The sequence below is a fragment of the Ursus americanus genome, chromosome X (assembly GCF_024610735.1).
Source record: "Ursus americanus isolate L20-20 chromosome X, mUrsAme1.1.p, whole genome shotgun sequence".
In the NCBI taxonomy this organism is placed as follows: domain Eukaryota; kingdom Metazoa; phylum Chordata; class Mammalia; order Carnivora; family Ursidae; genus Ursus; species Ursus americanus.
The window spans coordinates 87,343,390-87,369,622 of NC_142164.1; the positions used below are offsets into that span (position 1 = coordinate 87,343,390).

The window sequence follows — 26,233 nt, forward strand, 5'->3', positions numbered from 1 at the left end:
ATTTAAAGTGGGGTGCCTGGGTGGTTCAGTCAGTTAAGTGTCTGACTCTTGATTTTGGCTCAGGTCATGATCTCAGGATCATGAGATCAAGCCCTGCATTGGGCTCTGCACTGGACATTGAGCCTACTTGGGATTCTTTCTCTCCCTCTCCCTCTACGCCTTCCCCCACTTGTGTGCATGCTCTCACTCTGTCTCTCTCTCTAAAAAAAAAAAGAAAAGAATATTTATAGCTATAAATGTTATATTTTAAAACATGGGGATTTTCAGGAATACAAAACCATTCTGAAATTCATATGGAATCTCACGGGACCCTGGAGAGTCAAAACAATATAGAAAAAGTACAAAGTTGGTGAACTTACACTACCTGATCTCAAAACTTACTACAAAACTATAGTAATCCAAACAGCATGCTACTGGCATAAGGATAAACATATACACCAATTGAAGAGAATCAAGATTCCAGATATGAATCCAAACATGTAAGGTCAGTTGATTTTTTAAGTAGACTTTATTTTTTAAAAATAGTTTTATTAGATTCATAGCAAAATTGATCAGAAAGTACAGAGATTTCCCATATACTCCCTGTGCCCACACATGCATAGCCTCCTCCAATATCAACGAGAGTGGTACAGTTGTTGAAATTGGTTAACCTACTACCTATATACAATGGAATATTACTCAGGCATAAAAAAGAGTGAGATCTTGCTATTTGCAACAACATGGATGGACCTAGAGGGTATAATGCTAAGTGAAATAAGTAAAAAAAAATTACATGATTTCACTCATATGTGGAATCAAAGAAACAAAACAACAAAAGAAAGAGACAAACAAAAAAACAGACTCTTTTTTTTAAAATGATTTTTTATTATATTATGTTAGTCACCATACAGTACATCCCCGGTTTCAAAAAAATGGACTCTTAAATACAGAGAACACACTGGTGGTTGCCAGGGGGGAGGTGGGTGGGGGAAGGGTTTAAACAGATAAAGAGGACCCAGAATACACTTATCTTGATGAGCACCGAGTAATGTATAGAATTTTTGAATTCTTATATTATATACCTGAAGCTAATATAACTCTGTGTGTTCACTGTACTTCAATGACAAATAAAATTAAAATTAAAATAAATTTTTAAAAATTGATTAACCTACATTGACACATAATTATCACCCAGAGTCCATACTTTACTTAGGATTCATTCTTGGTGTTGTACATTCCATGGGTTGGGAAAATTTATAGTGATGTGCATCCACCATTACAGTATCACACAGACTAGTTTGCCCTAAAAATCCTCAGTGCTCCACCTAGTCATCCCTCCCTCCTAATCCCTGGCAACCACTTCCCTTTTTACTATCTCCATAGTTCTGCCTTTCCCGGAATGTTATATAGTTGTGGAATGTTATATAGTTGTAATCACACAGTACGTAGACTTTTCAAATTGGCTTCTTTCACTTAATAATATGAATTTAAGATTCCTCCATGTCTTTTGATGGCTTGATAGCTCACATCTTTTTAGTCCTGAATAATATTCCATTGTCTGAGTGTACCACTGTTTATCCATTCATTTAATGGAAGATATCTTTTTAAAAAATAATTTACTTATTTGAGAGAGAGAGTGTGCGCATGACAGAGAGCATGAGCTGGGGGAGGGGCAGAGAGAAAGGGAAAAGCAGACTCCCTGCTGAGCAAGGAGCTTAATGTGGGGCTTGATCCCAGGACCCCGAGATCATGACCTGAGCCAAAGACAGAAGCTCAACCAACTGAACTGCCCAGGCACCCCTGAAGGACATCTTCATTGCTTTCCAAGTTTGGACAATTATGAATAAGCTGCTAAAAAACATTTGTGTGGAGGTTTTTGTGTAGACATAGTTCTTACTTATTTGAGTAAATACTAAGGAGCATGCTTGCTGGATCACATAGCAAGAATATGTTTATTTTTGTGTGAAACTGCTGAACTGTCTTCCAACATGGCAGTACCATTTTGCATTCCCACCAGCAATGAATGAGAGTGCCTATCACTCTGTATCTTCACCAGCATTTAGTGCTGTCAGTGTTCTGGATTTGGGCTATTCTAACAAACATGTAGTGGTGTCTCACTGTTGTTTTAATTTCTATCTCCCTAATGACATATGATGTGGAGCCTCTTTTCTTATGCTTATGTGCCACTTGAATATCTTTTTTTGATGAGGTGTCTGTTCAGGTCTGTTGCCCATTTTTTAATTTGCTTATTTTCTTATTGAGCTTTAATAGTGTTTTGTATGTTTTGGATAACTGTCTTTTGTCAGATGTTTCTTTTGCAAATATTTTCTCACAGTCTATGGTTTGTCTTCTCATTTTCTTGATGGTGTCTTTTGAAGAGCATAAATTTTTTAGTTGAATGAAGTCCAGCTTATCAATTATTTCATTCTTTGGTGTTGTATCTAAAAGTCATCACCACGCCTAAAGTCATATGGATTTGTCCCTATGTTCTAGGAGTTTTATAGTTTTGTGTTTCACATCTATCTTGAGTTAATTTTTGTGAAGGGCGCAAGATCTCTGTCTAGATTCATTTTTTGCATGTGGAAGTCCAGTTGTTCCGGCACCATTTGTTAAAAAGACTATCTTCTCTAAATACTATTGCCTTTGCTCCTTTGTCAAAGATCAGTTGACTGTATTTCTGTAGGCCTATCTGGGTTCTCTGCCCTGTTCCATTGATCTATTTGTCTATTCTTTTGCCAATACCACACTGTCCTAATTGCTGTAGCTTTAGAGAAGTCTAGAAGTTGGATAACGTCAATCCTCCAACTTTGTTCTTTTCCTTCAATATTGTGTTGTTATTCTGGGTCTTTTGCTTCTCCATATAAACTTTAGAATCAGTTTGTCAATATTATTGGTCATTTGATTTTTGACACGGATGTCCAGACCATTCAATGGGAAAAAGATGGTCTTTTCAACAAATTATATTGGGAAAACTGGACATCTCTTGGAAAAGAATGAAGTTGGACCCCCTTAGCTCGTACTATATATAAAAAATTAACTCACGATGGATCAAAGACTTAAAATATAAGAGCTGAAACCATAAAACTCTTAGAAGAAAGCATAAGAGAAAAATCCATGACATTGGATTTGGCAATGATTTCTTAAATATGACATCAAAACCATAGGCAATAGAGGAAAATATAAATTGAGCTTCATTAAAGTTAAAAACTTGTATGCATCAAAGGACACTATTAAGAAAGTGAAAAGACAACACACATAATGGAAGAAAATATTTGACAATCATATATCTGAAAAAGGATAAATATCCAAAATATAAAAAGAACTCCCACAACTCAACAATGACAACTAAAAAAAAAAAAAAGACAATTCAGAAAAGGCAAAGGACTTGAATAGACATTTCTCCAAAGAAGATATACAAATGGCCAATAAGTACATGAAAGATGCTCAACAGCATTAATCATTAGGGAAATTCAAATCAAAACCACAATGGATACTAGCATGAGGATGGCTATTATAAAAAAAAAAAAACAGAAAATAACAAGTTATGTGCCTTGTTGGTGGAAAAGTAAAACAGTCATTATGGAAAACATTTTGGTTGTTCCTCAAAAAGTTAAACATAGAATTACCAAATGATTCAGTAATTCCAATTCTAGGTATATACCCCCAAAGAATTGAAAAGAGAAACTCAGGGATGCCTGGCTGGCTCAGTCGGTTAAGCATCTGCCTTTGGCTGAGGTCATGATCCCAGGGTCCTGGGATTGAATCCCACATCGGGCTCCTTGCTCAGCAGGGAGGTTGCTTCTCCCTCTGCCTGCTGCTTCCCCTGCTTGTATTCTCTCTCTCTCTGAGACAAATAAATAAATAAAATCCTTAAAAAAAATAAAAGAAACTCAAACAGATACTTGCACATCGATGCTCACAGCAGCATTATTCACAATAGCCAAAAGGTGGAAGCCGCTCAAATGTCCATCAGCAAATGAATGGATAAACAAAATGTGGTCTACACTATGGAATATTATTCAACCTTTAAAAAGAATGAAGGGGCGCCTGGGTGGTGCAGTCATTAAGCGTCTGCCTTCGGCTCAGGGCGTGATCCCGGCGTTCTGGGATCGAGCCCCACATCAGGCTCCTCCGCTGGGAGCCTGCTTCTTCCTCTTGCACTCCCCCTGCCTGTGTTCCCTCTCTCGCTGGCTGTCTCTCTCTGTCAAATAAATAAAATCTTAAAAAAAAAAAGAATGAAATGCTAGTACATGCTACAACATGGATGAACCTTAAGGAATGAAATGAGCCAGGCACAAAAGGACAAATATGGTAGGATGAGACAGAAAGTAAAATAGAGATTCCCAAGGGCTGGGAGAAAGGGGAATGGAGAGCTATCCTTTAATAAGTGAAGAGTTTCAGTTTGAGATGATGAAAAAGTTCTGGAAGTGGATAATGGTGATAGTTGTACGCATTGCAAATATACTTAATGCCACTTAATTGTACTATGAAAATGATACATTTTATATTATGCATATTTTACTACAATAACAAATACTTGTATTTGAACTTGGGTCTCAAAATATCTAAGACAGTTGTTCAAAATTGTAGTACCCTTACCTCTGAGATGTATCTGCTAGAATAGACCTAGGTGGTAGAGGTACAACAAGCCATGCTTGAGATGAGAGACGCTACAGAATCTACGGTTGAACCAGTGCGTCTGCCTGGGCAATATGCCTACCCCCACTCCCCAGTGAGCCCACATGGTCCAGTCTTTTGTTTCGAACTTCTCCCATTACAACAATATATTGAGTGCTAGGAATTGTGCTAGTCAAGGTCAGGTGGCACAGGTTCTCTGCTCTAGGTCAGGCATGCTGACCAGCGTGTTAGATGCTGTAAAAGAAGTGGGCATTGAAGCACAGAGGAAGTCCCGCTGAGGCTGCCAAATCGGACTGAGCCTGGTCAGAAGAGGGGGTGGTACTTAATGCCCAGTTTGGAGGACGTAGGAGCCAGCCAGTTGAAAACCTGAAGGAAGGCATTTCAAGAAAATAAAGAAACAACATATGGGCACCTACAAACACAATGGTCTAAGACTGGCATGTTCTAGAAGCAACAAGGAGTTCAGTGTGCCTGGAGCAAAGGGCATGCCTAGAGCAGGGGAGTAGGGAGAAGTAAGGTAAAGAGGCAAGCAAGTGAGTAAGGCAAGATTAGCAAGGAATTTTTCCTTGACCTTGAAAGTCAGGGAGATTTACTGAAGGAATTCAAGACAATGAGTGACAGATGATCTGAACCCCAGAATTAGTAGCAGCAACAAAAAGGGTAAACTAGAGGGGACTGGAAAATCATTAAAGGCTCTGGCTATCATGAAGGTGAGGAGGTAAGGCAGGTCCAATCTAACTAAGGCAATGGCAAAAGAAGGAGGAAGAAGAGATAAAGCATATAAAGAAGGAATAACCTCTAAGACTTTGTGGCCCTGTGGCTCTCTGGCATGACGGAGAGGGACAGCTCTAGGATTCATTCATTCATTCATTCGTTTATTCATTCATTCATTCACGGTGTTTATTGAGTGCCCAATAATGTCAGGCATACTATTCTAGAATAACCCGAAGGCTTAGGTTGGATTACCCAGAAGCAGATCACTGACTTGAGGATTTGTTCACAAGAGATTTAATAACAACTTGCTCTCCCACAAGGCCAGGAAGGAAGTGGGGGAAGCAGGACAGAGATGGGGAGGAAGGCAAGTCCTTCAGAAAGTAGTTGCATTCTGTCCCTGCGGGGGGATCCCCAGAGTGTGAGTTACACCCCAGAGATGTCTATATCTAAGGCAAGGGAGCTGGGCTTTGGTCCTCCTAGGTGGAACCCCCACCATGTAACCTTTCTAAATGTATCTTAGCTCCTTTGTTTAAGTTCCTATGTATTTTTTCAACATATAAACAGTTGTACATAATTAATGTATACAACTTAAGTATGCTAAGTATGGAGATAAGTACGCACCCATGAAACCCTCACCATAACTTATGTCACAGAATTAATCCATCGCCTCCAAAAATTTCTTCTCAAAAAACTAAAAGTGGAGCTACCGTATGATCCAGCAATCCCACTTCCTGGTATATATCCAAAGAATTGAAATCAGGATCTCAAAGAGAGAAGTGTGTCTTAACTCTTAACCTGTTTGTCTTCGCTTTTTTAAGCCTATGAGAGACCATTCCTCCTCATTACATGATTTCCTCTCATTTCCATCCCTAACTCACCCCTGTTAACTCACTATCACTCTTCAAAGTTTTCTTCCCTACCCCCTCCACTAAGCTCAGTGGTTCAACATTCATTCAACGTACATTGATATAGAACTCCTTATGTGCCAGTCACTGAATTAGAGGTTGGAGGTAAGAGGAAAAGCAAAGAAAATTAGGCTCAAACACTTAGCCAGCTTTAGCCTCTGATGGCACCGAGATGTTGTAGTAAGACCTCTAACTTTATAATCCGATAGAGCCCCTTACTTACAGACAATCTTGGACCAATTCATAATACCTGTCTACACCTTAGGTTTCTTAATCTGTAAAATGGGGATATTAATTCCCAATAATATCTCTCCCAAAGGATTTGAAAAAGTTTAAACAGTGTATGTAAAGCACCCAGCACAGGGTCTGGTACATTAAAAGTACCCAGGAAAAAGTTTTGTTAATTGTGGAGACTTTTGGAAAAGGGAAAATGCTCTGTTCCCTTTCAAACTGTTGTAGCAGAACAGCAGCAGTGCAATGGAAAATTAACCACCGACTTGGAAGATCTGGGTTTGAGCTCAACTCCAGGGCTTACCAGTGTCCTCGGACATATACACTCCACGTCCCTCACGGTAATTGATCTTTACTGATGGTTTAGAGGCTTTCCAGCCTCTGATGCCCTTTCACATTTAGCAGAGGGCAAGGGATCCCATTGTGTGAACCTTGGAGGAAGCAACTACAAAAGCCACAAAAGCCAACACTGGCAGCTAGGACACAGGCACAGGACCAGGCTCAGCCAACCAGAGATCCCCTCCTAGGACGGAGCCAGCAAACAGAGGATTCTGGGACAGCGGAAACTACCATTGGTGTGAGCAATGATAGCAGCATCCAGTACCCCTGGCAGTGAAGCCAACAGAGAAAATTCAGGGTTCATGATCCCCAAAATGCCCGGATACCCTCTGCTGAAAATGAAGAACATACCTATTTCACAGGGTTTGGGGGGAAATTGAATATGAAAAAAACTGATCACGGGGCCTAGAGCATCATAGATGTCTAGTAAAGCTTTCTTGAGTCTGCTTAGGAGGCTTTCCCAAGCGTCTCACAAAAGGCTGAGAGTTTCTAGACTGGCTCCACCTAAACATAGAGTTCCCAAGGACAATTTCTCCATCTCCCATCCTTCTGTATTTCTCATCCCAGGTATGTCTTTCTCCTTGCTCTCCACTCCAAGTTCAAAGTACACTTAGCTCTGATATGCAGAAGAATTCGGTTCATTATCTCCAGTATTTGTACATTTTGTCTTGCTCTCTGGTTAAAAAGTAACTAGTTTATCTCGTGCTTTCTGAAAGGTAAGATTGGACAGCTTTAGAAATAGCTTCCTGCCTTCTAGTTTAAAGTCTAAGTGAAGGAGAGAAAACCCACAACTACAGAAATCATCTCAGCTGCCGCAATGAAACAGACAGCTGAGTGAGGGCTGGATGTGATCTGTGCCAGCAAATATCACAACGCAAAGTCCTGCAAGACAATGCTCTGTGCGTCTGGGCATTCGCTAGGCTCCATTATTCTTTATGAGCCTCTTGGTTGGCTCCATTAAGTTTCTTTACGGGAAATCTCTTTCATTCTTTCAGTCCCAGCCATCCCCTCCAAGCTGGTGGCCCTCCAAGTCACAGCGCCCCATTTCCACCCACCTACTGTGGGCCTCCTCTGGTTTCCACCCGCACCTCTACTCAGTACCTAAAACACTGAACTCACTATCTCCTACCTATCCCTGTCCCTTTGCCCAAACCACTCCCTCTTTGGATTTCTTTCTTTTTATTTATGCTTCTACCATTTTCCCAGCCACCCAGGCTGCAGTCCTTGGTGTCATGTCTATTTCTTTCTCCTCCTTCTCCTACAACCCATGCTTTGCATGGATGTTCATATCCACTCCCCCCTCTTTTCCATTCCCACTGCCACCACCCTGGTTAAGGCCCAAATGCTCTTTTTTTTTTTTTTTTTGCATCTCTCAGTAATAACAATAGCTTCCTAGTTAGCCTTTAGCATTTCTCCCTTCTTCCCTGGCTATGAGCTCTCCTCCTTACAGACCTTACTTAAATGACTGAACATTGTCTATTCAAGCCAACGAACATTTATTGCAAACCTAATTGTGCATAAAACTATTCTAGGTGTTCTCTAAGATTCAATAATTGAAAAAGATAACCCTTAATTGGAAGAAAACATGGATTGTCTTTAAATTAAAGTTATTTTTGTATTTAACAACTACCTTGAGAGAAGTATACACACACACATACATACAAAACATTATCGATGTTTAAAAAGAGGGATGAATGGATTTGGAGTAAATTTTAAAAACAAACTTGAAGAACTCCATTTCTATGGACTGGATGCTTTCCCCCAAAACTCATATGTTGACATTGTAAGCCCCAAGGTGATGGTATTGGGGGGGGCGACTTTGGGAGGTGATTAGGTCATGAGGGTGGAGCCCTCCTGAATGAGATTACAGCTTTTATAAAAACAACCTCAGAGAGGTCCCTGGTCCCTTCTACCATGTGTGGTTACAGTGAAAGGAGGGCCATCTATGAATCAGAAAGCAAGCCCTACCAGATGATGAATCTGTCAGACTCTAGAACTTGGACTTGATCTTGGACTTTCCAGCCTCCAGAACTGTGAGAAATAAATTCTTGTTACTTATGAGCCACATGATCGATGGCACTTTTGTTGTAGCAGCCCAAAGAGACTAAGATTTCCGTCATTTGTACAAGATCTTTGAGAATGAATAGGATTTTGACTGGTGGTCTTGAGTAAAAGGGCATTAAGGAGAAGGGGGTCACATTACGGGAGATCTTGGGGTGGGAGCATGTTGGGAGGGGTACATTTCAAGGAACTGCAAAGTCCAGTTAGGATAATTAGATAGAAGAAGGAAATTACTGAGAGGTGAGCTGGGAAAAGGTGAGAGGGCCCATATAATGAGCATCTTCGAAGGTCAACCTGACAAATTTGTACTTCACTCCCTCTACATCGTCTAATAGATCTGGGATGTTTCGTTCGTTTTTAAGGATATTGGAGATTTTCAATCATGGAAGTTAGCTGTTAGGCAAAGCTGTTAGTCTAAGTCATGGTCCATGGAAGGTCTGGTGAGAAGGGACTGGAAGCAAAGAAGTGAGTTAGGAAGCTTTTGCATTTTCACAGGTCAGAGGCAATGAAGACCTGGACTAGGGCAGTGGTTATGAAAGGAAAAGAAGAAAAATGCAAAAGGCATAATGAAGGTGAATCTGCAAAACTCAACAAATCATTCGAGGTGAAAGGTAATGGAAAAGGAGAGTCCAGGATGACTCCAGGTTGACTTTGAGAGTGGAAACTCCATTAATAGACATATGGGTGTCAGGATGTACTCAGGATTTAAGATGCTGTGGGTAGGGTGATATATCAAATCTTAGCTTGGCATTTATGGCAATAGAGAGTCTCAGCAGAAAACAGAATTCATCCAAATTATTCAAATGAAGAGACTTAATGAAGGGACTATTTACAGACATGTGGTTAATGTCAAGGGAACTAGCAATGGATGCTGAGACAGAGACTAACAGCAATGAAGAGGAAGCTGTTAGCGCTCCCTAAGGCTGAAGGGACAGAAGGAAGGTACAGTATTACCAGAGCCCACTGAGCGCTGGAACCACAGAAGAATAGCTGTCTGGCGGGAGCTGAGATTAAGGAGGGATGCAGATACTGCATCAAAGCAAGGAAGGAGTAGGGAGAGATGCCCTGAGCCCTCCATTCCCGCCTGCCAATCTCTTCTTGGTGCCTCCCATTGGAGCTTTGGAAAAGAAGTCCCAGGGTCAGCCTCCCTAGGCACAGAGCAGGAAAGAGAAGAGCAAAAAACAAAACAGGGATGAAACAGGATAATATAGAGAAAAAGCCAACGCAACAGTTTTCCAAAATCTGCCTTTAAGCATTCCCTACTATGCTTTTGGACTTCCCTGCCTCCTTACATTTGTTCATGCTCTTCCTTCTGCCCAGAATATCTTCTTTCTCTCTCGAAGTCTTACTTATCCTCCAAATCCTAAACTCAAAATATCTTTCCTCCAAGGATACTCTCCTGATTCGTTCCAATCAGAGGTGATCTTTCTTATTTCTAAATACTCAAACTCCTTGTACTATTCCTTCTGTGTTCATGAAAGTCTACCTTGAGTTAATTACTCACGTCCATCTTTTACTCTCTAAGAGAAAATAAGCTCAATAAGTATAAAAATCCTCTTTCATTCATCATATCCCTCAAAAAGTCTACTATAAAGTTTTATTTGTGGTAGGGACTCAACAGACAATTTGGGAATACATGAGTAGGAGCTGAACTCTTTGCTTTTATCCCAGTCATTTGACTCGCAATTGCCCTTTACCACCCCCCTTATTCTTTCCCCTCTCAGGTATCCATTAATATAAGCTGCAGATCACCCAGCAAACCTAAAAGCAAAACAGAACAGCTCAAAAAATACCCAGGAGTCTGAACAAGGACACGGTTAGGGTAAATGCTGAGTAGGAAAGTGCCTGTTTCTTTGATGGAAGGACTTTAGCAAGAGCATCTAGTACAATGGTTACACAGAGTAAGCACACAATAAATACTAGATGGATGAATGCATGGATGGGTGGTTGAAAGAATGGATGGGGGAGGGACAATGTTAAAGAATTTTTTACTTAATAATTTAGAGAGGCTGCCTATCAATTCTGGTTCTTCGTATCTTAAAAATAAGAATGTGACTTTTTATTTATTCATTTTTAACATTCATTTCAACCCGACAACTGAATATTGGGCGGGGCTCTAAGGATCTTAGCCATTATGAAAATGAGTAGGTCCTGAGAGCCTGCCAAGGCAGAATGGATTCAGGGTGAACATTGAAAAGACAGTCAACAGAGGCAACACCTATGTCTTTAGAAGTCAGACTGAGATACTCAGGAGTAAAGGGGTCATTCTAGTGGAAGAAAATGGTGACAACAGCAAAGACTGCTCTGCTCTCTTGGTTGCCTGGAGGCAATGCTACAGAATATTCAAAGCCAGAAACGTCAGGGAAAACCTGGTCAACAGGGTTACTAGGCATGGATGTAAGCAAGTGTTGGCCACTAGTTTACCTCTTTGGCAGGAGGGATCTTAGGTTAAGAATTCTAGAGATCTGGGGCCCCTGGGTGGCTCAGTCATTAGGTGTCTGCCTTCAGCTCGGGTCATGACCCCAGGGTCCTGGGATCAAGCCCCGAATTGGGCTCCCTGCTCAGCAGGAGGGCTGCTTCTCCCTTGCCCACTCCCCCTGCTTGTGTTCCGTCTCTCACTGTCTCTCTCTGTCAAATAAATAAATAGGCTGGTGATGAGTATTAAGGAGGACACATCTTGCATGGTGCACTGGGTGTTATACGCAAGTAATGAATCATGGAACTTTACATCAAAAACTAGGGATGTACTGTATGGTGACTAACATAACATAATAAAAAATTATTATAAAAACTAAACAAAAATAAAATAAAATCTTAAAAAAGAAAAAAGAATTCTAGAGATCTTTTCAGAAGTCCCCATCCAATGTTCTTCTTTATTTTACCGCTGGGGATTTAAATGTATCATTTGCATTCTGTGTACAGCTTCTTGCTTCTCATGCGTTTGTTCTCTTCTTCTCACGAATCTTTGTATTCATCAGAAAATGCCCTAAATTTTTGTTTAAAAAGAAGGTAAAATTCTGACTTCTATCTGGTAGGCACTATACTCTAGGAAATGACTTCATGGAAACACTCTAAACTAGCGGTTACACAGCAGAATGTGCGTAAGTGGCTGTCTCCTTGGGTGTTAATTGTAACATGTCAACGAAAGACCTGGTTCCTAAGGCTGGCAGGCTGAGCTGCTGCCAAGTGCTGTCATATTAAACAGGGACGTAATTTTTGACACTGGCGATTTAGAATTCCGTGGCTACCTTCACTAGGGGACTCAGAAAGACACAAAATTAAAAAATACGCTGAATTTATTTAAAATATATACCACCCATTAGAGGCAGAATGGTGAGGTGGATAGGACACCAGATGGAAACATAGGATGAAACAACAACTCTGTGTTTTAAGAACAGCAAGTGGCCCATGTAGGCTGAAATATTTGAAAAGTGGTAGGGAAGTGCTGGAAGATGAGGCCAAAAAGGTAGGATGGGATTCTGTTCTTTGGGGACTTGAGTACCAAGGCAAGGAACTGGCACTTAACTTGACAGACAGTGGGGAGCCATAGATGATGGGATGGGTTTTTGTTGTTGTTGTTGTTGTTGAGCAATTAACTAATGTGATTAGAGCTGCTTAATTAATTATCAATGCACGGGCTAGATTTAATTAAGGAGATAGAGGAGACCAGAAAACAAATTAGGAGAGTATAATTAGAGACAGCCAGATGACCAATAAAAATCTACCCATTCCTTTTATGGTGTAGAATGGGTGCTTGAGGGTGGCTACCTGGATGGACTACATTAACTAGTACCCCCAGATGCTGCATCGAGAGGGGATCATGTGATTAATTCCATTAATCCATAAATTAATGGCATGTAAGCCAAGCCGATGTTCATCCCTTCCGGATCAAGGTGGTCATGTGTGCATGATCCACCACACTTCCCCCGCCCCGCCAGCCCCTTGACACCCTGGCAAATTTGAAGCCACAAGACAGTAACACTGTAAGATGGAAGCACAGACCTTTTCCCGATTCTGGAGAATTTTTAAATGCATAGGAACCTGTTTGGGACCACTTAGTTTAGTGACAGCACGAAGCTCACAAGCCATAAATCATAGATTCCACTTGTAGGGAAGTTAATTTGTTTGCACAGAGAGTCTACTTTCTTGACATTCCTATCTTTCTCTGTCCCAGGTCTTTCTTATCATCTCTCACCCTAACATCTTGTCCCAAGGAGGACCTGATGAGGTCGTGTGCCTCAGTCATTTAAACCCTTGTAGAATTTAGAGAAGAATTGATTCTGTTTTTTACTCATTTATGACAGAATAAGGGGTCAATTGAACAACTCAATGGCCCATGGGGAGATCTTACCCTAAATACCTTCTCTATAATATCTTAATTTTAAGCACCTAGAGATTCATCTGCTTAAAACACAAACACACATGGGGCGCCTGGGTGGCTCAGTCATTAAGCGTCTGCCTTCAGCTCAGGGCCTGATCCCAGGGTCCTGGGATCGAGCCCCGCATTGGGCTCCCTGCTCTGCTGGAAGCCTGCTTCTTCCTCTCTCACTCCCCCTGCTTGTGTTCCTTCTCTTGCTGGCTGTCTCTCTCTCTGTCAAATAAATAAATTAAATATTTAAAACACACATACACACACACACTTTCTTAGGCTAAATTTCAATGTGTCTGCCTTAACTTCAGGGAAAACCTCATGGCCTGCAGCAGAAGAGCTGAACCAAAATGGCCATGTACAATACCATTCATTTATCAGTATAAGTGAGTTGGGCAGGACCAGGCAGAGGGCCCCAGACTGGTCAGTACCCTCAAGACCTCCAGGCTTCAAGACAAAATTTCCTAAGAAACTCAGAGTGCCTCACTCCATAAGGGCACTTGGAGAGCCCTGAGTGCCTGACGGTATCATGGGAATCAGAAGTCAAAAGGAGGGCAAGAGCAGGTAAGAGCCGAGTCAAGGTAGATCTTTGTGTGAACTGCAAGACAAGGAGATATTTGCTTCTAAAACCCCACTGATTGCTGATGTGTTTCCACTCTTCATGTCTAGTGCTAAGATATCCAAACAATAACTTTGCCTTTTCTTAGGGTAACTTGAGGGAGTGAGTTTAAAAGTCAAACTGGCACAACATACTGATGCTGTTCTAAATCCCCTCCCAATCTTTTTCAATATACAGAAATATTTTTTTTACTTAGTTAAAACCAGTATAAGCATTCTCTAGTCTCTGTCCTTTTTTGTTTAACATTGTCTTGTATACATATTTCCAAGTAACAATATACTCCCATCATTTTTTCCATCTATGTATCATGCTCATGTATGTCTAGTTTGAAATTATGTGGGTAGTTTTCTATGATTCATTATTATGAATAAACAGTGCTATGCATATCTTTGGACAAATTCCTTTTTTCTTTAAATTTCACTGGGATTTCTTCCGATTGGGGATAACCAGGTTAAAAGATACAAACAGTATTTTCATTCTCATGATTTGGTGCCAAATTGTTCTTCATATAGATACACATCTTGTTGAAAATGTAAATAACCCAAAATATATTAAAATTTTGCAGTTAAAAGGAATGGAGACATTTATAAACCTATCCTAAAGAAACGATCAAAGATACACAAAATGGGGGGCCTGGGTGGCTCAGTCGTTAAGCGTCTGCCTTCAGCTCAAGTCATGATCCCAGGGCCCTGGGATTGAGCCCCACATCAGGCTCCCTGCTCAGTGGGAAGCCTGCTTCTCCCTCTCACACTCCCCCTGCTTGTGTTTCCTCTCCCGCTCTCTCTCTCTCTGTGTCAAATAAAATCTTTAAAAAAAAAGATACACAAAATGATTTATGAAACAAGATAGTCATCATGCTACTATTTATAACACTGAAAACACAAAAACCAAAATATTCAGACCACCTGGGAATGTCCAAGTAAAGTATGTTATATCTATAGACAGAGTACATAGGTGGATTTTTTATAGCCATAAAAGTGATGTTTTAAAGGAATATTGAGTGACGTAAGAGATGTTTATGATATAAAGGTAGGGGAAATGCATTACCAAACAATATCCATTATAATTCTAATTGTATAAAGAGAAAAAAGTTATCTGAAATATATGCATACAAAAAGACCACAAACAAATATACTATAATGTTAATAGCAGAATTCTAGGCATAAAGTGACACCAAACAATAGTGAAGTTGAACAGGTCAGTCAAATATGAGTGTGAACTTTCCTTCTAACCTAATTGGAAAGCATGTGCATGTTAGGGCTGTAAAGGAGTGAGGAACTAAGAAGATCCAGGACACAGGAGAACATTTTAGAGCTTGAAGAGGAATGTTCTAGTGGGTGAGCTCCAGTCCAAAGACTTTCTTTGGTCAATAAGCTCCAACAATAAATTTTTGACTTTTGTCATTTACCATTGTGATATAATAAAGAATCTGTCTGGTCTTTGTCCCCCATTCCTGGCCTAAAGGTTCAAAACTCCTGGGAATTTCCTGATAAGAGTGTCTTTTGCTATACCTAAGGTGCCTCTCTCATTCAACCTGAGTTCATGTTAATGAAGTGATTCATGGCGGGACTCTAGACAACTTCAGGATGGTATTCGTGACCAGAAAGATCAAGCATGTGGTTAGAGGTTTGGAACTTTCAGCGCCACCCCCACCCCACCTCTAAGGAGGGGAGGGAAGCGGGAGATTGGGTTCAGTCATGTGACCAACGATTTAATCCATCATGTTACATAATGAAATGGTGAACACACGGATGCTCCTGGAAGGTACTGTGCCCTGATTCCACAAGGAAAGGGCATAGAAGCGCTATGCCACCTGCCCCCCAGACTTGTTCAATTCATCTCTTTCATTTGGCTGTTCCTGAGTTGTATCCTCTACAATAAAACTGTAATCCTAAGTATAGCACTTTCCATGAGTTCTGTGAGTCGTTCTAGTGAATTATTGAACCTGAATGGAGGAGCGGTCATGGGAACTCCCAGATTTGTAGCTGGCCGGGCAGAAGTGCAGGTGCCTTGGTAATATCCAGGACTTGTGGTTGGCATCTGAAGTGGGAGAAGCCTTATAGGACTGAGCCCCTTAACCTGTAGGATCTGGGCTAGCTCTACTTAGTGTCAGAACTGAATTGATTTGAATTGAATTGAATTGAATTGAATTGAATTGAATTGAATTGAATTGAAGAACACCCCGTTGGTGTCAGAGAACTGTTGTCAGAATACAGTCATCATCTACATATACAAAGGACAAAACAGTTCTCAAATATGCTTAAGGAAAATTGTATTATTTAGGGTGGCGCTGGCTGCTAAAAGAGAAGCCCCATAATCTTAGTGACTGGATACAGTAGAAATTTATTTCTTATTCATAGGAAGTCCCAACTGTAGGTTCCTGACTGAACGGGTTTCCACATGGTCACTCAAGGACCCAGGCTACTTCCATCTTGGGTACTCTATATTCCTCCTAGGCCTCAGAGTCCTCCACACTCATCCAACAAATAGAGAAAAGCATGGGAAGTCATCCATGAGAAGTATCTGTGAGCCAGCCCCTGGCAGTGGCACACTCACTTCCATTCACCTTTCATTGCCTAGAACTTGGACCACCTCTCACTACAAAGGATCTTGGGAAATGCACTCACACCTAGAAGAGGAAATGGGTGTGATGAGCAAGCCAGAGTCTACCACAAGGATCTAAAATAATTTCTTTATTCCTGAAAACAATAATTGCATAATTTGATTTGAACCTGATTAATCTCAGCAGCCAAGAAAGACAGCTACGATGAGGTACATTCTTCATTGTCAAGTGCTATGCTAACATATTTCCAAATGGGTCAGAACTACAGTGTTTCAGTTCAATACAAGAAAGATTTTTTTTTGCCAAAGGGGGTACAAAGATGACTAGACTTAGTCCCGGGCTGGAAGACCTTACCATCTAGTAGAGAATCTTATAGACCAATGAAACTTTCTTTTCTTTCTTTCTTTCTTTCTTTCTTTCTTTCTTTCTTTCTTTTTTTTTTTTTTTTGACTTACAAAAGTTCTATTTACACATCCGAAAAATATGGAATGCTTCACAAATTCACGTGCCATCCTTGGGCAGGGGCCATGCTTCTCTTCTCTGTATCTTTCCAGTTTTTGCATATGTGCCGCCAAAGCAAGCATTGGATTTTCCATTTTGCTTTCGTCCATTACAACAATATACAATCAATGCAGATGAAAAGTCCTTAGCAGGTAGGAGAAGAGCAGTTCAAAAGTAGAAATGCTTTAATAAATACTATATCAATAGCACCTCAAAAATGAACATACCATTCAAAGAAGTGGTTGGGCATATTGACGGATGAATGAACAAATGTTCTAGTATAATTTCAGAGGAAATTATTTTAATTGATGTAAAACACATGACATGTGATTTTGAAAAGCATGACTGACCTAAGGAAATGGGGAAAGGCACTTCTTAAAAACAACAAAATTCTTAGCTCACAGAACAGGCAGTCCCCAACACAGGAACTGGATGTGTTTGTTAATAAGTCAATTATTTGGAACTCACACTGCATTTTCCCTTAGAAGCAATGTCATGGAAGGTTGTTTGGGTTTTGGGGCAAAAGCAGAGCTGCGTGCCTCTTTAACCCATATTGTTTATGAAGGATTGCGCTGCACTAAGGGTTCTAGTCCAACTGTAGCTGAGCGCCATTGTCATGTCTACAAGAAAAGGCATCTGGTCTCCAACTCAGAAACTGCTCCCACCATTCCAGCAAAAGCAGCTGAAGAAGGGAAGATACTGAAATCCAATTGTGGCTGAAGCCGCAACAGATTCCTTAAGACACCAGAATTGGTTATGGAAGAAAGAGGCGAAGTTTCCAGCATATGGGAAGTCACATGGGATAGATGCTTTCTGGGCTTCTGTAGCTAGTTAACATCCATAGCTCCAGTATCTTTTGAAAGCCGGGAAGATCTCAGTTCACATTCTCACACAACAAAAATCAGCTCTTGGGTTCACCCAGTCCCCACCCTATAATCTTACCACTTGCTCACTGAACCTATTTAAGTTTCCTGTCCAGCATGGTCAGTAAGTGTTAAATGCTACAGAGAGCTAACGTAAGATAAGAACTGGAAAGCCCGGAGCTCAGTGGGTTAAGCATCTGCCTTTGGCTCAGGTCATGATCTCAGGGTCCTGGGATCGAGCCCCGCATTGGGCTCCCTGCTTAGCAGGGAGTCTGCATGTCCCTCTCCCTCTGCCCCTCTCCCTCACTCGTGCTCTCTCTCTTTCTCTCCATCTCTCAAATGAATAAAATCTTAAAAAGAAAGAAAGAAAGAAAGAAAGAAAGAAAGAAAGAAAGAAAGAAAGAAAGAAAGAAGAACTGGGGGCGCCTGGGTGGCTCAGTCGTTAAGTGTCTGCCTTTGACTCAGGTCATGATCCCAGGGTCCTGGGATCGAGCCCCGCATCGGGCTCCGTGCTCAGCGGGAAGCCTGCTTCTCCCTCTCCCACTCCCCCTGCTTGTGTTCCCTCTCTCGCTGTGTCTCTCTCTGTCAAATAAATAAAATCTTTAAAAAAAGAAAAGAAAAGAACTGGAAAGCTCTAAATTTACAGAGAAGGGGTATAAAACTGAGGGACTTCATCCCTAGCATCTATCTGTTGTCTCTGTGGAGTTGCAGATTCATTCCATCTCTTGAAAATAGAGCAGAGAGCTGAGGTAGGCAGAGTGGTACGGGCAGCGTAGACTAGGTGAAGTTAGAGGTCATCAACCCGTGTGACCTTTTGTCCTCAAGTTTGTACCACTTTCTGCAGCAGAGATTAGCAGCTGGGGTGTCAAAGTGGAGAACCCAGAAAAACATCTCAACAGATTTTCATAAGAGAAGGTACTTCTTGGAAAATCATTTCCCAGAATATCCAAATTGGAGAGAAAAGGGCAGCTATACCCATCTGAAAGGGGAAGAAGGAAGAGATGCAAGATTTTTCTTCACAAGGCAGCATCACTTGGTCTGTATGGGTCATTTTTTAACTCAGAATTTCCTCTCTCAGATTTTTAATCTTCCTAGGCAACTTGAACCAATATTTCGCAGAACATGACAGACCTATGGAAATAAACTGAAGTTAAAATTTTTAAAATGAACTATTGTATCAGAATGACACGCTCTAAAAGAGTTTTTTGGGGGGGTGACAAATGTTTCATTGGAGACTGTTTAAATCTTTTGGCAGTTTCATGTGACTAACAGTTTTGGGAGGAGAAGCTGCTAAGCAAAAATGATCAAAGGTTTCCTTTGGGATTTTTCCCAGAAAAAAAAAATGAGCACGACACAGAAACTATGATGAATAAGGGACTTAAGGAAAGGATGGATTACTTGAGGGATCTAGATGAAAATGGTCAAATGAAAACGCCTGCTCAGACAAAAACAAGTCCCAATTTGTAAATGGCTTATTTTAAATACTTTGTTTCCTTCTGTATTTGTGTATGTTTTGTGCATGGGCAAGGAAAAATAAAACATCTAAATAAATTATAAAGCATAGGACTATAATAAAAATCAATGAAATCACTACCTAAGCACAATAAGATTGTAAACAACTTCTATCTACTCATGCATTCTTTCCTAACTAATCCTCCTACCTCCCTACCAGAAGTATTTACTCTCCTACATTTGGTTCACCATTCTAGTCCTCTTTTATAGTTTTATCAATAATATGTATGTGCCTAAACACTATGCCGCTGAGTTTCCTCGTTTTGAGTACTAAAAAGTTATGTTTACCCACATGCAAGCTTTTGGAAGTTGATTTTTTTCACTGAAGATTGTGCTTCCAAGAATAATCCACGTTGTTGCTTGGAGATACAGACCATTCATTTTAGCTGCTGTATAATATTCCACCTTATACACGTGACATCCTTTAATCCATTCTTCTATAGATCAATATTTGGAGGTTTGGGGTTTTTTTTTTTTCACATGTGTATATACCCTGGAGCACTCTTTTTCTCTTTCCTGTTTTCCATCTTTGTCTAATACACTGTTAAATCTGCTACTGAGTTTTTTTAATCTCAACAATTATATATATATATACACACACATTTTTTAAGATTTAATTATTTATTTTGAGAGAGAGCAAGGGCAGGGGGAAGGGTAGAGGGAGAAAGAGAATCCCAAGCAGACTCCCTGCTGAGTGCAGAGCAGATGCTGGGCCCAATCCCACGATCCCGAGACCATGACCCAAGTCGAAATCAAGAGTCAGTCACTCAACCGACTGAGGCACCCAGGCACCCCTCAACAATTATATTTTTTTATTTCTCAGATTGAAATTTTTTTCAATTTTGTCTGGTCATAGCTGATAGAATCTTGTTGTATGCTTCGATTTACTGTGGGGCCCTGTATTTCCTTAAACGTTTCATACCCAATTATTCTATGCTCAATATCTGATCGTTTTCATATCTACATCCTTGGAGGGTCCAAATCTATTATTTGTTGCTCCTGCTGGTTTTCAGCCATTCTGAATTGCCTTCCCATGGGTTTCATAATTTGGGGGAGTTCTTTGTTTCAATTTCATCATCAGGAGTTTGGTGGACAAAATTTGTCAGGGCTTTCCTCTAGAGAGTGTTTGCTTCTGCTTCTTCCAGAAGCCAAGGGCTTACTTCGGCCTGAAGGGCTTGGCTCAGTGCAGGAGTTCCTGGATCATCTTCCCTAAGTTCTCATTGTCCCAAGGCTCAATATCCCAGCAGCAATGCCTCTATTACCACATAACTTCAGGGAAAATCTGCCTCTCACCACAGGGCACTTCCCTCGTCCCAGTTTCCTGCCTTTCCATCTCCAGTTCGTGGTATATTGGGAGTGCTCCCTGAAGATATCCCTTCCTCTAGAAAGACAAGCACTGTCTCAAAAAGTATGTTCTATGCAGAATGTGACAGCTCTGAAGCAGCAGGCTTCTTCAAAGCTCTTATTTAGCCATAATGACAAAACAGACATCAAAGTGATTAATCTTTTTCAATGGTCCTATTTAATTCATACCAGCTAATTCAGTTCATCTAACATTTATCGAATGCCTACTATGTGCCAAGCAATGTTCTAGATGCTGCAGATATAAAAGTAAAACTGTTTATTGGTAAACTATTCTACACGAGCAACCCCCACTCAAAAAACATGTTTTCTTCTCTACTTTTATATATTTTAAATTTATTAACCTATTTGAAAACTATTATTAACAGAGTAAATATCATGTCTAAAGTTAAACTCTGTCTTTGCCAAACTGATTCCGTCTCCATTACTCTACTTTTTCTTACAGGGAATAAAAATCTCAAGAGAACTTTGACTTCTTCCTCTCCTTCTTTCCATACATCAAAGTAGTCTCTGAAAACTTCCCATGAATGCTTCTCTGTCAACATCTCTTCCCTCTGTCCCTTCTTTCCCATTTCCATGAACTCCTCCTACCACACACCTGGATTCTTGAAATCGCATTCTCCCTCCTCGCCCCGTCTTTTCTTTTTCTAGTGAACACTCCATAGTGTTGCCAGACCAGTTTCTTTAGGCACAGCCCTAACCACCTGACTCATACCCCAAAATTCTCCAATGCATTCCCATTGCCTACCTCAATATTTCTCAAATCTTAGTGATGCATGGATAACCCTTTAAGAGGGAAATTTGTTTAACCATTTTTATCAACATTTTGCTTACAGAAAATACGGAAGCGTCATCAACTCTTTATGTTTAGACGTCTTATACAATCCTAAACTAAAATAACTTTACAAATGAAATAAAAACTACCAAACCAATAAATGTCAAATTAACATGAATTTAGGGACGCTGGGCTGGCTCAGTCAGTAGAGTGTGCAACTCTCCATCCCGGGGTCATGAGTTTGAGCCCCATGTTGGGCATAGAGTCCCCTTAAAACATTAAAATAATAATAAAATTTATTTTACCTTAAAAATCCTTTCAAACAACATGAATTTAACATGACCAATGATAATTGGCTTAAACTAAATTATCATCTTAAACCTAAGGACGGCACAAATGCTATGGCACAAGTCTGGTCGGTGGTTGGTGCTGTTATTGTTTGGCACACCTATATCACAACGCACCTGTGATGACTAAATCCTCCCACTTCTGTATTCAAAGCCCTGGGACATCTTCATTGTACACCGGTGATGTCATTTGGCTTCAACCGAGGCAAAACATCAGGATCATTCACTTTCTCCAACTGCCTCTGATTGCCCAGGGAGTGTTACTAAAACAACCCAGTAGTACTATTTGACACTCTCTAATCACTGAAGCCAACATAGTTTTGAAATGTCATGGCTGTTCTCAGTCTAAGGGTAAATGTTCAGGTCATCCAAATTACATCACATTTTTTTAGATGATAGTCTAAAAAAAAATAAAACTTTCTCAGTTCTCGTAGACCTTATTTGGCCAATGATATGCATCACTTCTGAACAAAAGCTCTAAATGATATGGCATGACTTTCCATATTCTTCTTCTGCCCTGCCAACCAGAAATGTTCCCGATGGATGCCGTAGCAATAGCTTGGGTCCTAGAGTAAAGCAGAGCCAAAGCAGACCCATAATGTACATGTAATATGCATGAGAACTAATCCATTATTACTATAAAATAATCTAAAACAAAGGACATGAATCTTGTAGATTCATGTAGAATCTAGAGATGTAGATCTTATTTTAAGAACTACCAGCAAATAATAATAATAATAATAATAATAATAATAATAATAATAAGCAATCACATCAGCATTTTTAAAAGGCTTGGGTACTCTGCCCCAATGAATATTTCCCAAATACCAAATACTCCCTTTTCACTCCCTAAACAGGGTCTATATTTTCTTACCATTGAGCTTTTGCTCATGGAATTCTCTCTGCCTAAACATTCCTTTCCTCCCTCCTCACCTCTGCTCCCTGTATACATTCAAATAATTCTTCAACCGCTCCAGTGGAATGTTTGGGGACATGTATTACATCTTTCCTTCTATATTTACTTTTTCTCCATGAACCTTCTTTATTTTTTTTAAGGATTTTATTTATTTGACAGAAAGAGATACAGCGAGAGAGGGAACACAAGCAGGCAGAGCGGGAGAGGGAGAAGCAGGCTTCCTGCTGAGCAGGGAGCCCGATGCGGGGCTCGATCCCAGGATCCTGGAATCATGACCTGAGCCAAAGGCAGAGACTTAACGACTGAGCCACCCAGGCGCTCCTCCATGTACCTTCTATTCCCTACCAGATTCTCTCCCTGAGAGTTGCAATGGGTCTTTTACACCTTTGTATTTCTGCCAGCGCCTAACACAATGTGTTGTTTATACTAAATGCTCAATAAACTGTTGTTGAATAAATGAGTTTATTTAATCCTTATTAATAAGAGTTTAACAGCAAAAACATTAAGATTGGTGAAGATGACAAATCCAGACCATGCAACTTTCTTTGTAATGCAGCTGAGAAACCGCTGTCTTACAATGACTGATTATGTTTTTGAACAGTTGTAAAACATTAGCTGTGGAAAACGCCACAAAGGCAGAACTAATTTATCTGGTACTTAGTTAAAATTCCACACAGCATGAGGCAAGAGAGGAATTATTCTAAAAGCTCATTCTTATGAATTAATTAATTAGCCCTCTCTACCTATAGAACAAAATTAATTTAGACGTGAATATTGCTGGGAAAGTTTTTCAAAATGTAAACTTTTTCAAAACTAGAAGGATTTTTTTAATAATAATATTTTTTATTATATTATGTTAGTCACCATAGAGTACATCCCAGGTTTTTGATGTAAAGTTCCATGATTCATTACTTGCGTATGACACCCAGTGCACCATGCAATACGTGCCCTCCTTACTACCCATCACCAGCCTATCCCATTCCTCCCGCCCCAAAGCCCTCAGTTTGTTTCCCAGAGTCCATAGTCTCTCATGGTTCATTCCCCCTTCTGATGTTATTAAATTTCATAAGGAGATTCAAAAATAGTGCAAAACAGCCCCTTTTAAGCATCAAGGTAATTTTACACCAGCCACCTTTGGGAGGTGAAGTTGGTGCAGACAAGCTGGGGAAGACAAATCTAGAAGATAGAGGAGGCATTAGAGTCCAGAGCCTGCAACTCTTTGCTCTCCCAGTCTTGCTTCAAAGCTCTTGACTGTTCTACAGCCCATGTCCCTCTAAACCCTGACTTCTCTTGACCTTGGTTAACGGCCAGCCTGTCCTCCAATGCTCCGCCTTCACTCACTGTCAGCTTCATGAGGGTTGGGGCAGGAGCCAGAATAGAGTTCAGTCTTGCGCTACATTTCCTAGAACACTTCACTGAAGCCAGCCGACACCCTGCTGTGCTGTGTTCACCTCCAAAGCCACAGCAGGAGACTAATGAATGCATCGACCCCCTTAGAGTCTCAGTAGATTGGGAATTAGGAAGAGGTCCCAAATACTCATATTCTGAGGGAGGTCTAGGGCATAAGCTGGGAATAGAAGAAGGCGACACAATGGTTACGGGCAAAGAAGCATCACGTGTACAGGTAGAGAGTATTGATATATTTAGAAAGTTGCCACACGCTCAGTACCACTGGGGTACTGATGGAGGTGGCGGCGCGATGAAAGACAAGGCTGAGGAATATCACTATCAGATTTTTGTTTTGGAAAGGTCATTCTGAAATGGGAAGAGGCCAGGGAGATCACTTAGGAGGGGCTTGCAGTCTTATGGATGAGATGTAATTTGGGGGAAACTGGGCCAGCAGCAGTGGGGACAGAGAAAAGTGGACAGATCTGAGAAATTCATGAAGATACAATTGAGGAATTCATCACTATGCTGGGAGGTGAGGGACGCCATGTTAAAACTAGGCTGAATGGTCAAGTGGAACAAAGCCAGTGTGTTAAAAGGCATTGGATTCCGGACATGCCATGGGAATGATTTCTCTTTACTAGGCAAATCTGATACCATTCGGAATTGAATTAACTTCCCCAACCTAAGCGACAGAGCCACGAGATTTGCTATTCCATCCGAGTTGCCAACACTCTTAATAGCTCCACTGCCCAATCACTCAACTTCTGGTTCTTGATCCTCCTCCAGCCCAGACCTCTGATGCAGAAACCTCACCTGTGCTTCTGACCCATTGTTTGCCCCGGACCTTTCTCTACCTCAGCCTAGGGAACAGAAAATGCTGATCTGCTTAAGTCAACAAAGGTCGTCCCTGGAGCTTGGAATGGGGCCAGCTATCCCCAGCATACTTGGGCTGTGCAGGAGAGGGTACAGCTAGAGGGAATAGGGTAATGCATCTCATAAACATTCTCCCACCTGCCTATTAAAATTCTACTTGATCTTCAAGATAACACTCAAATGGTACCTCTTCAAAGAAGTCTTCCTAGATTCCAACATCACCCCACCTCCCAAACTTGAGGTGATTCTCCCTCTTGTATATATTTTTTTAATATTTTCTAACCTGTCTTCACATACTTACATGGTCTATATTTTATAAGAGCCATATGACTACATGTGTTCTATCTCCTACTAGCTTATAAATCTCTGGAAGCTAAGAACTAGGTCTTCCCAATCTCTCATTTATCCGTTCAACAAATATTTGAATGATTAAAGGAACAAAGGAATGAATCTCTTTGCTCCCCAGTTCCTTATATGTAACAAAGGCCTTCCTCAACAAGTCTTCCCACAGCTGTTAAAAGGCTACTTCTGGTAGTTATGATTGTCACTTTCTTCTTCTGGGCTAGGAACAAAAGTGCAAATAGCCAAAATAAAGAATTGAAATAGCAAAAAGAGGAGTTTGGAAGAAGGGGCTTAGACTCAATTGGTGTTCCTCTTTCTTTCACATTGCTTTCTCCATTTTTTAAAAAGTAATTGCTTTGAACCGCTGATAAAAACCCAAAGGCTTCTGGATTTTTATAGCCCAATTTGAGGTAAACAGTTCTCTATAAATATATTAAATATATTCACCTTATTTTTCTTCCCATCAGTATAAGTGTAAGTAAAATGATTTACAAAACAATGGTCTGTAGTAGTTTGCCGATATGTGACACATATTTGAAGCACTGTCATAATGGAATTTTTAAGTAATTAAAATTATTTCACGACTAATTAACAACAGTTTAAAACCCCATAAAGCATTCCAACTTAAGCATTTCTATTCATACTCCATCTGCCAAATATTAAGTAGAACAGTACGAAAATAGGAGAGGGAAGCCATTTCCAATTATACCCCTACTTTTTACTTATTTAGGGCAGTAGCTTAACTCAGATTACTTCTCTTGATTAATAGCATTTAATATATAAAAATGACTATAAACATTCCTTATGAATGCAGAAGAAACACAGCTTTTTCTATTGAAAAAGCAAAATGGAACTATCCTGACTTTTATATTTATCTTAACAAAGACCAATACCAGTTAGAGAAAACATCTGTCTGAATAAAATCAGAAAATTCC

At 40.4% G+C, this 26,233-nt stretch overlaps 1 non-coding gene across 1 annotated transcript; it reads right to left on the bottom strand.

Annotated features, from left to right (window-relative positions):
• Window positions 1-16,895: 16,895 nt before the first annotated feature.
• On the bottom strand, window positions 16,896-17,002 carry LOC123796895 (U6 spliceosomal RNA). The gene has a single exon (XR_006780831.2). It is a non-coding gene; the product is annotated as a U6 spliceosomal RNA (small nuclear RNA).
• Window positions 17,003-26,233: the final 9,231 nt, after the last annotated feature.